The sequence below is a fragment of the Convolutriloba macropyga genome, chromosome 7 (assembly GCF_964194025.1).
Source record: "Convolutriloba macropyga chromosome 7, txConMacr16.3, whole genome shotgun sequence".
In the NCBI taxonomy this organism is placed as follows: Eukaryota; Metazoa; Xenacoelomorpha; order Acoela; family Convolutidae; genus Convolutriloba; species Convolutriloba macropyga.
This window is the reverse complement of record NC_134474.1, coordinates 46,178,690-46,192,261: the sequence shown is the minus strand read 5'-3', so window position 1 is coordinate 46,192,261 and position 13,572 is coordinate 46,178,690. Positions and strand designations below refer to the sequence as shown.

The window sequence follows — 13,572 nt, the reverse complement described above, 5'->3', positions numbered from 1 at the left end:
GAGAGAGAGAGAGAGAGAGAGAGAGAGAGAGAGAGAGAGAGGGAAGCTTAAGAGAGCCCTTTCGTGCTTGGCTGCACCCCTAAGCGGTATGTGTGGGACTATAAAACGGATGACATCAAATTGAAGGATAAAATATTTGCATCCCTGCATACAAAACGCTGCAATTGGAACCTTTCCAAAATCTATGGGAAAAATTGTTCACAAGTAAAGGAAGAAGCAAAAATTGGGAATACCGTAGCGTCTTTTTCCCTTTTATTTTCCCTGTGTCAAAGATATGCGCTGGGATAAAGGCGCGCACATAATCCCCTAACAAATTTTTGTGCTCTGCTCTATGCGTGTATAAAAAATACTTGTGTACATGTACAAATATAATACTCTTTTTATATAACGTTTATGACAATTCTGCTTGGCTGATGTTTCTATTTTTACTCGCACTCCTTTCATCTCATGCCATTTTATTCAGTCTGTAAAAATTCACCATCTAGTAAAAATTATGAACACAGAATTTATTCACACGTAGGCGTATTCACACAGCTTTATTAAATATTTTTTTATCTACCTGTTTTAAACTTTTCTCTTGTGTTGATGTTTGCTTAATTAGAAACAGTGTAGGTAGTTAACAGTTAATGTTTTGTTTGCAAAAATCGACAACCTGTGTTTGGACGCGAGATAGATGCATAGTTTGGTATGTACAGCATTTTCATTTTCTAATCAGTTATTGATTTTCAAACGCGTTTTAGCACGAATTGCCGTATGACTAATGTTTAAACAATTGTGATGCGTTTTATGATCCTACGATTTAGTCAACTATTTATAAAGATTACACCACACTTTGGTAGAACGCAAAAACAGTAACGTCGTTTTTTTGTGTAATATTTGAATTATTGAGTGACACTTGTAACATAAATTATCAGTTTTATCCATTTCGAATTATCTTGCTTTATGTGGTTAATTTCCTCGACGCTTTATCATTTAGAACAGGTAACAGAAACCCGTGTCGGATTTTTACCCCAAAAAGATGTAAGATCAGGGGGGGGGGGGGTAATCGGGGAAGTTTTTAGTCAATTAATACAAAGTTCTCAAGATTACTATAACGAGGATGATCTTTAATGTGCGTTTGCATAAAATATTGCAAACGTCATATGTCAAGAATTCATCCAATATTGAACAAAGTATGTAGCCTACTTTCCACAATTGAACATAACCCTAATTTGCGCGGACAAAATCATCTAATTTAATTTTAGGTGTTATGTATCCGCTGTAATTTCACTTTCACGTTGCTGCCTCTATTGCAAATTTTTAATTGAATAAGGATAACGGGTATTAATTAAATTTCAGATTATTTCCCGCCAATTACGTTTTTCAAGTTGAATCATTAATACTTGCACTCATAATGTACACAGTTTAACAGATTTGTTTTCATCAAAACGGGTTATTTAGTGCTATGCAAACATTGACGCCAATTAAAAATAATAAAAAAATATTTGGATATCCGAATATTTTTTTATTTATAATTGGCGTCAATGAGTTATCGGGTTTAATATTTTGTGACCATTTGACTGATTTTCATTGTTTGTTCACATTTTCCGTATTTCTACGCAATTTTTTGTCAGTTTTGTTGCAAAATATGTTAAAATTGTTAAAGGTGTGTTGTATTGTTGTTGGTTTTAGTTCTAAAGATAGAGGAGTGTTGTTAAACTGTTTGATTCAATTTTTTGGCTAAAACTGCTGCCAATTTATTCAATTTTTCTTTTTTTCTCACCAAAAATAGCAAAAAAACTAAGCTTTTTTAGTCCACTTTTCTCCAATTCGCCGGATTAACACACCTAAAGACTGCTGACGCAACCTTAGTTAACTGTAAATAAAGGTAGTTGTACTTGTGGCTCTTTTGTGAGTGCTCTTGAATTAAAAATTTAACGCTAACTTGCAACTCTCCCATTTAACTCTAACTCGCTAGTTTAACTCAAAAAACCTCTGAAAATATCAAATGAAATTTGACAAAATGTCTTCTTTCTAATTGTCCGTAATTATAAGATTCAAAAAAGCTACGGGTTCTTCATAGACGAACAGCAATTGCAAGGCTAGTTTTTGTCTGACTGTTGTTTTTTACAGTTCAAAATTAAATTAGATTGTTATCAGTTTTTTTAGAATTCTTTTTCATTTTCTATGTTAATTACAGAACGAAACAATGCAAAAACAAGGTTTACTAATGACAGTTCCAATTGGTTTCCTATTTGTTATCTTGGTCTTTTTAATGGTTCAAAATTTAATAATTTTTTCCGTTTTTACGTTTAAATTAGTGGTTTTTTGGGCACTAATACTGCAAATTTTCATTAAAAATATTTCATTTTTGGCGGAGTTTGCATCTTTGAAACCCGTGTATTGTTTTGTCTCTATATTGTCAAGTCAGATATTACATTATTAGTTTTTAAAAAGAAGGCACAATTGAAAATATTAATTTTTTGTATACATTGTGATTTTAACGTCTGTGACACCGTTTTCTAGCAGAATCTAACGAAACTGTTCAGTTTTCTCTTCTATTTCCTTCCTTTTGATTTTTGTATTAAAAATATTAGATCATGCTTTCGGAATCAACTTTTTTTTAAAAAAATATAAACGTATTTCTTATCTCTGCAATTCGCTGTTCTTTTTTGTCTGCTTGTTGCCTGATCTCATCAATTACAGATCCATCATTGCAGTATTGGTTTTAAAGGAAAACGAATTGAACATATCTAATGTGTTAACTGCATTTTTTCACCATTTTTTTTGCTTTTTTCCTTGAAATATTGTGTTCATTTGCCTATCTTTCTTCAGATGTATGACTTAATCTCAAAAATGCTGAATAATGACAGATCTCATTAGCTTTCTTCATATAAATAGTTGAAACTAATTAATGATTTCAGTTGATAGCCATGGTCTAACTGACTTTGAAATTAATGATTTTACATTTTTTAACTTTGCGTTTCTTGTACTTTCTTGTCTACCTGTTGCTTAGTCTAATTATTCAGAGCTCATCTACTTTTCGGTGTTCAAAATGGGCACAATTGATGACAACTTGTTTTTTGGTTATAGTGTTAACGGTTGCACTCCCGTTTCTCAGAGAGTTAGATTGAGTTCTGTTTCCCGTCGATAACTGTGGTTGTTTTTTAAGACGTACAACATATTTTGGCACAAAATTACAGGTCTCAATTTCCTCATAAGGAGGTTTGAATTGACGTAAACCTCTGAAAGATTTCATTTGATTTTATATAAATTTCATTATTTGAAATTATTTTGTTTTCAAAAATTATCAACATAATTTTAATTGTTTCTTTTTGTCTACTTGATACCGATTCTCAGTAACGGCTGGTCCAATGTTTCTTCTAACGAGGTTCGATTTGTTTTGGTTTAGGTTTTTTATTACGCTATTGTGATTTCAGTTGATTTTAATTGGTTTTCCATTCTTTGAATTTTTTTTGTTTTCAAAATATATCAACGTATTTTTAACTTTAACTTGTTTCTTTCTGTCTACTTGTTACGAATTTTAAAAATTGGCTGGTCCTGTGTTTTTTTCTAAAGAGGTACAATTTGTTTTGGTATCACTTTTTACAACGCTATTTTGACTTTATTATCACTTTTTTTCAAAAATTAGACATAAATTTTAGAAGTAAAGCACGTTTGCAGTCATCAGATAGGTTTTTGTTTGTCTGGTCTCGTAGTTTCAATAATGGCAGTTTTCATCGGCCATCCATTGTGGCATTGTTTACAATATTGAGCAATTTTGAGATGGAACTGATTTTTTGATCATACAACATTTACTTTTAAAAAATATTTAAAAATTTGGAAATTTTTTTTATCTCTTCCTCGTTTGGTAGACATTTAAGCCAAAAATGTGTACGACCGGGGTTAGAACATTATATCTCAAGGCAAATTACCGAGCCTGCTTGTTTTGAATTAAATCGACATAATAAACATATGGCAAATCTAAAATAATTTCAATAAAACATATGATTATGTTCAATTTCAATTCGAAGTTTGCTGCAACGCATTAAAAAACAACTTTTTTTTCTTCACTCACATGAAACGTTTTCTTGATTGTAACTCCTAAATCTATCAACTATTTGCTAATTTCATTTTATTTTTAAGAACGCTTTACTGAAGAACTCTTTAAATCTAGAAACTTATCGGCAGCTTACACTAAAAACCAACCAACCTGATTGCTATTCCCAACTGTCTTGGTCCCAGTTATTTTTAGTTGAGAAAAAAAGTTAGTACGTGGAGTGAAAGGTCTCCCTTGTTTTGATTTTCAGGAAGAAGCATAAGTCTGACAGAAACAGGATTCCTACCAAAATCAAATACTTAACCGCTTTGTTTTCACAGCCCCAAAATTTGTGAAAATGGCAAAAACTAACAACAAAATAATTTAGAATTGATAAGTAACGATTGCATTTCTCATAATTTTTAACAATTTTGCTGCAGTTGAAATAATTTTATTTTAAAAAAAGACACCTTGTTGCCCGCTTATGTGTTGTTATTGGTTAGAAGTAGCAAAAACCCAGACATGAAGATAACTAATTACCTGAAAACATAAAATCGTAGTATTAGAGTTACTAGAAATAAACGGATAATTAATCCAGCATACCAACCGCATATTTAAAGCGTTAATTACTACTACTCTTAGAACCCACCAAACAAATTAACGCGCGCTTAGTGTCAAAATGAACTAACATTTGAGCCTTTATTTTTCTATTTAATAAACGAGCCTCAATTTTGGCTTGTATTATCCAGGGGAACTTTTAAACTAGAACAAGAAGTAATTTTACGTAGGCGACACAAAAATTGCTCAATTTCCCTGCTCCTAAATAAACTTCTTCAGGGGTGGATAAGGAGGAAATGAACAAACTCTTTCATACATTTCAAGGATATCTAGATTTAAAGAGCAGAAGGGGAGGTAATTAGACGCCTAAACAATGATCAAACAGTTACAGAGGCTCCCGGTTTTTAAAATTTTGGAAGAAAAATATAAACAAATTCTTGAGATGAGCAGAGTTAATTCTCTCGATTTCTCGGCCAATAGGAAAAGAGGACTCCGCTTCACTATGAATGTAAACTTGGTTTTCCGCTCCTTATCGGTCCAATGCTCAACTGATGAAATTGATGGAAGAAGCGGGATGAGATTGGTTACTGTTCCAAACCACGGCTGCAGAAAACAGCCTTTCTTTCCTTTCTGATATTTCAGCAACTGTTTTCCGCTGCGTTAAACCATGAAACTAATCAAAAAAATATCTACAACTGAATAAATAATTAAACTTTAGAATTGTACGCATGCTTTGACAACAACTGTTAACAGACAACTCTTAACAACTAATCTCAAACATATCAAACCAATATCATAGGAACATATCAAAAAAATTTCACTGATAATTAGTAAGCGTTTATATTAATGCTAATCTTTTTATAAATTAACACTTTCAGCAACCGGTTTTTAAATTGAGACATAAAAATATGCACAAAAATATGTTTTTAGCACAAAAAAGTGCTTGGCGTATATCCTTGCCTTCACTTTGTTGTATCTTTTGTCAAATTAGACCGGCTTACATAAAGAGATGCTTTATTTTTATCTATAGCAGCCCGATAAAATCCGATTTTTTAAAACAAAATTCTAATTTGGTTTTATCATACTGTCATTTCTTAAACGGAATTGTTTGTTGTAAAAATATTATATTACTGCAAAAACTTTGGAAATGACTTCTGGAAAAAAATGATTAAACTGTGCCATGTTATATCTCTAAGAACATACGAAATCAAAATATTGATTTCATTCTAATAGAGTAGTGGCCTCAAAGACAAAAAAGGCAAGCGCAACAATTAGCTGAACGTGTTCATTGAATCTTACAAATATTACTTAATTTTTTTATAACAAATTTGTTAAAATTTAATAAAATTTCCTATTAACTACCAGTTTTCGATCCTCTATAGTGTCCGAGGACATGGGTTTCATTCCATGCATTACTGATATCTGGTAATTGTATGCTCTGTCAAAAAGTTTACCACAAAATGTTATCCTTTAAGATCTCATAAGACTTTTTTCGGGTAAAAACTCAAGTGACCACACTATATATTCAGATGCTTCAGAAAAAATAATTTAGAGACAACAACAAGCACCCCAATGCAAGTGATCTTTTATATTTCACATTAAATGTTTTTAATCTGGCTTTTTTGTTCAGCTAGCTCTGATAAAAAATGTACTTAAGTTTTTATCATTTATGATCTCAAATGATTTTTTAACACCAAGAAAACTAAAATGATCACACAATTTAGTCATGATCGTTGAAAAGAACGGAAATTTTGGAGTAACAAGAAACATCCAGTCCAGATATCTCTACGCGCTGCCTCTTTATTTTGATAACTGCTCTCGTTAGTTTTGCAGAAAAAAATATTATTCAATCCATAATGCAAGCACAAGAAATGTATGATATTGAATTGTACACAATAGAACTAATATAGGTTAGCTTTTTCAGAAGGAATTGAGATCAAGATCAAATATATGATCACGTTTGCGATAACACTGGATAGTGTTGCAAATATAATGGCCCGGTTGCGTTAGGAACAGTTTCTTTATCTTGGGATAACCGATCGGAAGAAAGTTATTGATTGAAGTCTGAAGAGAATAGTTTTATCGTTTAAGATCTGATAATTCGAAATATTTGTGTGAGAAATAAATGACGACAAACGTTTATCATGTATGAATGGACATTTTTTTTCAGATCGTACGATGAAAGAATGCATTGCATTACAAGCAAATGTTACGAGAAATTTTGACAGAAAATTTTCAGGATGTACAAAATAACATTAAGAAATAAGTTCCATAGTTTTTTATCTGAGAATTGTGTTTCCCGGGTCGAGATGTGAGCGGGTGTAAGCGAAAATTTTGTAAGAGATGAGCTGAGGGCGCTGACATTTTGGAAGGAAAATGCTGAGTATGCTGAAAGTTTAATTTTAGGCGCTAAATGTGCTGAATAAAAATATTTTCAGCACTTGTCAACGCGTTTCTTACGTAATTTCAGCACATTTTTCAGCACTTCTTTTCCAAAAATCAGCATTTCCAAAAATCCCGAATTCAGCACTTCCAGCACATTCCTTGCATAATTTCAACGCATGTCTTACAAAATTTCAGCACATCTTTCAACACATTCCTTACATAAACTTCAAAAGTTCAGCCCAATTCTTACATAATTTAAGCACTTCGGAAAAAAAGAAAATTTCAGCGTTTTCAGCGCATTCCGTACATAAATTTTTACGTGCACTTTTATTGCTCCCTATTGCCTAAAGCGTTGTCAGTAGGTACGGTTCTCCATCTTTTGTAATTTTGTTGAGCCATTAACCACTAAAAAACCTGGCTATTTTTGTAAATGATAGTTCATATTTTTGAAAAACATAACAATTAAAAAGCGTCAGACTTTCATCTTATCTAACGGAAGGAAGACAATAATACATAAGCTACCTGGTTTCATTCAATCAGGTAAATTGGCTACATACTTCAACTGCGATAACTTAAGTGTTTTATCTTAAGTGTTTACAAAACTCTTAAGTCTTTTGGCAGATTTCCAACTGTCTTTAAGTTGGACTGCTCTAGTAGCGCAACGCTCTTTAGTCTAGCTCTGGTGCAGCTTCTGTATGCACAAAAGTAGAAAAAGTTTCCAAAAAAATAAAAATTTGTAAGGTAAATGCTGAAAGTGCCAAAATTGTGTACGGAAAGTATTTAAATTATGTTATATAGGTGGTGAAAAAACTGAAATATTTCTAAGAAATGCGCTGACAAGCGCTGAAAGATAAAATTTTACCGGAAAAATCATACATAATTATCCGCTTAATGTGTTGACACGTGCTGAAATTGTGTACGAAATGTGTTGAAAATTCAGCACAAAAAGTAGATAATTATATAAGATATATGCGCTGAAAATTTATTACAAATATTTCAGCGCATTTGTCAGCTCATTTCTTACAATTATTTCAGTTTTTTCACCACCTATATAACATAATTTAAATACTTTTTGGACACAATTTTAGCAGCGCATTTTTTACAAAATTTTTGTGAACAATCTCGGCCCGGGTTGGATACTCATAATCAACCTTTCAATAACTGGATTACGGGAAATAATGAGTCTCAGAAACTTATAGCTTTTATCATCACGCAACTGAGGTTAGAAATTCTAAAGAACTGAATTTCGTGGAATAGATCAATAGTCGCGTACTAAATCAGAGAGGTATGTTTTTGTTCCGACCCACATCGATGGGGGAGGAACTATATACTCAAACGGGGTCTTTTGTTCAGTCAATCTTAGCCGATCTATGTAATCATCGCAGAGAGTTAAAAAGGTAGAAATCAGGACAACATCGGGTCCCCTCATGCATATTACCTTTTCAATTTCAGATTAAACGTTTTTCATTTGGCTTTTTTTGTTATGTAAGCTCTGATTTAAAATACTTTCTAAAATATTATCATTTATGATCTCAAAAAGTTTTTTAACGGCTTGAAAACTAAAGTGATCACATTAAAAAGTGGTATCAATTTCTAGTGCGATCATTTTGTGAGTGGTATCATTACACAGACCGCTCAGCGTAGAATATGGAATTAAAAAACTTTTTGATATTTTCGTTTTTGATGAGAGCTATGAGGGTTTAAAATTTTGTGAATAGAACACTATAATCCGTTGTTTTTGTTCAAATTTTCCGTGTTATTGACCAAATTTTTGTCAAGTTTGCTAAGATATGTTGAAATTGTTAACGGTAGTGAGATCTGTTTTATATTTAAATATAGATGAAAGTTGCTAAGTTGTTCAAGAATTCACGTTTTTTGGCTAAAATGTACGCTAAATTTTCAAAATTTAGACTTTTTTGGAAAACAATTGAACAATTGAACCAAACAAGTTTTTTAGCCAACTTTCTATAAATTGGCCGGAAGTAGACACCATAAAGCTGCGCTCACATTCTTCGTAACCTCAAAAAGAGAGCTATAGGGACACTCGCTGGCTTTAAGAGTCTTTTGGAATTATAATGTTGCAAGTTTTTTGCAAATTATTTCTCAATATTTATACAAAATGCATCATCTATTTTTGATATATTAAAAAATTTTGTTTAAAAATTGACCTTTTCTGCAGCCATTTGACTTACGGTTACAAAAATTAAATTTTAATGTCACACGTCTTATTTTTTTCAAAATTTTTCCGCTTTAATAGATTTTATGTAAATTACTGATAAGAATTTTAAGTTAGGGGTCATTTATTGGAAGAAACTATTTACAAAAAGTGAGGCCTACAAACATGCTTTATGGTTTCAGAGTTCAGCTCATGGTTTTTATGGCTCCAAGCAATTGTTCATGTAAATGTTTTTAGAGTTCTTATGTTTTGCTTTTATTTGTTATATTTTTGTGTCTTCCAATGAATTACTCTCTCGATTCTTTTAGGAGGTATAGGTGAACATAGACAAAGTTTTACTTGTTATCTAATGTCTCCTATGGCTCTTAAAAAAACTGTATTAAGAAAAGGAAAGTTTCAATGAATCTTTGGACTTTGCCACAACTTTGTCTTTTTTCTGTGAACTTAAGTTTTAATTGAATGTCTGCAACGATTTCAATTTTAACCAATGGTTTCTTGGTTAAAACACTAAAAGATTTTAAGAAAAATTTTTTTGAGAATAACTGCGTATTTTATAGATTCATTTCGTTTCTCCGTCAAATTGCCACATAATTGACAGCCCCAAATGAAAGGAAGCATAATTTGGAAATTGCAAAGCGTTAAAAAGGTGTATCTGAATACGTTAATGGTTTCTGTTGAACAGTTTGTGGTTTTTGACTGAGACACAGTTCTCTCGCAAAATTGAATGGCCTTCATTTATTTCGCCTAATTTTTTTTCTGATTTTGCACTACAACATATGCCTAATAATGATTTGTCTGAAATGCTTCCCGAAGACTTATAAACGAACCAATTTAAAGATTTCAGTTCAGAGCTATTTGTTTCAATGATTTTCAACTTGAATTTGAAAAAAAATTTTAACGGTCTCCTGTTCGCTCTCATTTCCGCCAACATGAAACTAAATCTAACTAATAAGAAGTTGCCAACTCTTTTGTTGCTTTAATTTTTTTCTGTTAATTATCTGTGTGACTGATGGCTTCGACCATTTATATTAATAAAAGTTTTCAAGATTTCTGGACAGTTCTATTCTGGGTTCTATTGTTTTCATTTCTCAGTAGTCCGTTTATAAGGGGGACCCCTTGAGTTCAAATGAGAAGCAAGTGATCATTTACAGTTCTTGCAGATATAGTCTTATAAAGAGAGTTCTTTGAACAGTTTGTTATCGTAAAATTGTTCGTGAAGTTTCTGCTTCTGTATGTATTTGTTGTTAAGTATTAGTCTGTCTAGTGACTTAGTGTTATTTATAACAGACACAATTGGCTTTCTGAGATGTTGAAATTTAACATATCTCTTTTTCTGCAAATCTTATGTCTGTTATGACTTTTGAAAATGTTTGTTTTCAAAAATATTTGAAATTCTGAGCTTCGACATTTTAAATTTTTTTCAGTCGATTTGTAACTTAGTCTCTGCAGAGACCGGTCACAACCCTTTTTTCCTATTTGTGTCAAATGCGCTGAAGTTACATCAAGAAGCTAAGTTTGCTTCATGAACTAAAATTTCTTTATTAAATAGTTTTGCTGTTGTTATATCGATAATAATTTTAAACTGATAAATCGATGTAAATAGTTCACATCAAGCACGATTAATAGTCTCAAGCTTTTGATGTTTATTTCTAACGGCCTTTTGGGTTCGTATTGAACTCAAGGCAGTGAGAGAGACGCTCCAAAATATTTTTTGCTCCCTTCGGCTCTCGCTTTTGCTTTCTCTCTCTGTGGTAATGTGGTAAATTAAAACACAAGTGCTAATTTCGCTTCAAACATCTGAAGCTTCCATATTAAGTAGCCTTCGTGAAATTTGATCAATATAACTTTGAAACTGACGAACACTTGCTGAATGTATCTCAAATTGAGTGAACACTCCTGTTTGTCAGCCTAAAAAGGTTTAGTGGTAATTCAAGCGTTTCTCAAATTTCAGAGAGGTAAAAACAGTGGGAGTTGACGTTTTCATAAACTAAAAACTCAAAATTCAACATTCTACAGGCCTGGTTTTCTGTTGGCGCTAAAGAATAGAACTTCGTTCTGGATTCCAATTAATGGGTTCGTTTCATTGTGTCATGTTTACTTATGTCTTATCATAGCAGTATTAAAGTTGTCTCCTTCATCAGCTTTTATTTTAATAAGTTCATTAGTGTTGATATTTATTTTCTCATGTAGCACAATGTTTATTTGAGCCCAAGAGCTGCACAATTACAGCAGTGTTGTTTTATATATTTAAAACTGTACATTTTTGTAATCATTTAACAAATTCTTGTAAATGCTTGTTATAAATTTGCGTATCATTCGATCCTGTAAAACCAGATCAGACCAATTCACTGAGTTTTAAGACTCGGTTGACTCATCCTTATAGAAAAAAGCATAAATTAAAATTATTAATAGGTCCTTTCCACTGAACAAAGTCCCAAATTAGTTAAATTCGCGCATAATATGCAGTGTATGATATTTAAGTGTATTGGCTCACTGGAGTTTTAATTATAACCTCGTTACGGTTTTCGTACAGTTGAAAGAGCATTAGCTGGCAGAAAACTGAAACTTGTCTACAGTTCTGATAAAGATAACGGCTACAGATTGTGCGGAACCGTAGTTCCAATTTCGAGCTTTTTAAAGAAATAATTTAGTTTGAAAACAAAAAAATTTTTGTTTTGACAACAGCCAGTTTATGGGATTAACAAATAACAGTTGTTAATCAGCCATTACATTTGGTGCCGCGATCCGAGAACATTGTTGTTTTCCAAATTTGAAAACATTTTCTTGTCTTCCTATCACTTCATTTACTCATAGTGTTATCAGGATGGTTAAAATCGATTACTAGAAAATCGAAAAATACCTCATCGATCCAGACATGAAAATCCAATGGGAAGGTTACTTTAAACAGATCGCAAAATTCAAGAAGGAAGCGTTGAGCTCAACACGAGATTGTTTGCAACCCGCGACAAAGAGAAGTCAAAAGCTGCGCAGATTAAAATCAATGAGTTTTATTTTTATTTCAGCACTGCAATCTTGGCAGTAAAATATAAAATACTCTCGTTTGATTGCTCTTATACAACCATGGCCAATTTTTTTCAATTGGTCCGTTGTTGAAAAAGAGGATTTGCGCACAAATCTGATTTCCAGAAACTAGCCCTTTGAAATCTTTAACAGTTATGAAAAGTTGGATTATGATTAGTTTCTAGATCTCACCAGCTGCCTTTGAAGAATTTTGCAATGACTTTTTTAAAAATTTCATGGGGAAAAACACCAGTAGAATAGCATCAAACTGTTAAAACAACAAAAGAACCAAGCTACAAACGAAACGTGAAATATAATCATTTCACATCGGTGGATCCAGACATCAATATAAATGTTCGTGCGTTATTAAACCTGAATCATAAAGCTTTTCATAAAAACAAATCTCAATATCATAGCATAGATGAAAGCATTATTTTTGAAATAAGAACCAGGAGCTCAATAGATTCATTTTTCATCACTAGTTCAACTTAAATATTGATTAAAATTCTTTCTCTTTTTTATTCATATAAAATAAATTGTGCTAAAATCAAACTGTTAAGATGAAAAAGATGATTTATCTTATCCCGTTGTTTTTTCTGTCGGCGTTCACCTTTAATTATTTTGGTTCATCGTTTATAAATTTGTAGTTCGGTAAGAGTCATCTTCAAGAAATTAATTCGTTTTTTTAAAATACTTGATTATTATCGGTACTTGATTATTCAGAGATACATTATCTAAATTTAGAGATAACCAATACATTTCTCTTGCTTGCTTATTAAAAATTGTTTGAAGGATGTAGATTTCACAAACCTCATTGTAGTCATTACATTTTTAATCTAATCAATTTAAAAAATTCACTAGTTTTTTTGGAAAAAAATTTTTGTTCGTTGTAGCAGTCTATATAAAATATGTCTGCTCAAAAAAATTTACAAGAAATGTTCCTGCAAGAATATCTATCTCACTTTTTTAATCCTCCAAACGCTGTCTTGCTTAATGAATAAACTTGTTTTAACACTTTTTTATTCATTGTACTCCTTTGTTATCTTTTTGTGAATGACCGCTACCAAGGGCGTGAAGGCAACACTTGCAGGGAGCTATTTCTGCTATTGTGCAATATATGCGAAACTGTATAATCTTTTTGTAATTTGTTTTTAGAAAAGAGGGAATTTTAGAAAACAATTTTGTTGAATGAGAAGTCTGAGATTTTGATTTTGCTCATGTTGAAGAAGTGGCTCGTTAATAGTCAGACCCCAGCTCCGTAATGATCACACCTTTGGGGCAGATTTTATCGGGGGAGCTCCTCCGATGTGATGACAAAAGCCGCCAACTTTTGACCAGCAGTTTCTTGTTTTCTTTCACAAATGGCTTAACAATGGCGTTCGTATATAAGGAATTTTGTGCTTGGTGAAATTTA

At 32.0% G+C, this 13,572-nt stretch overlaps 1 protein-coding gene across 2 annotated transcripts in view; it reads left to right on the top strand.

Annotated features, from left to right (window-relative positions):
* Positions 1 to 285: 285 nt before the first annotated feature.
* LOC142342915 (uncharacterized) overlaps positions 286 to 13,572 on the top strand; it is a 48,131-nt gene continuing 34,844 nt past the window's right edge. The window contains exon 1 of one of the 2 annotated variants that reach the window (XM_075394585.1): positions 286 to 685. The gene's annotated coding sequence lies outside the window, so the exon portion shown is untranslated. The other variant, XM_075394589.1, reaches the window with a different exon arrangement.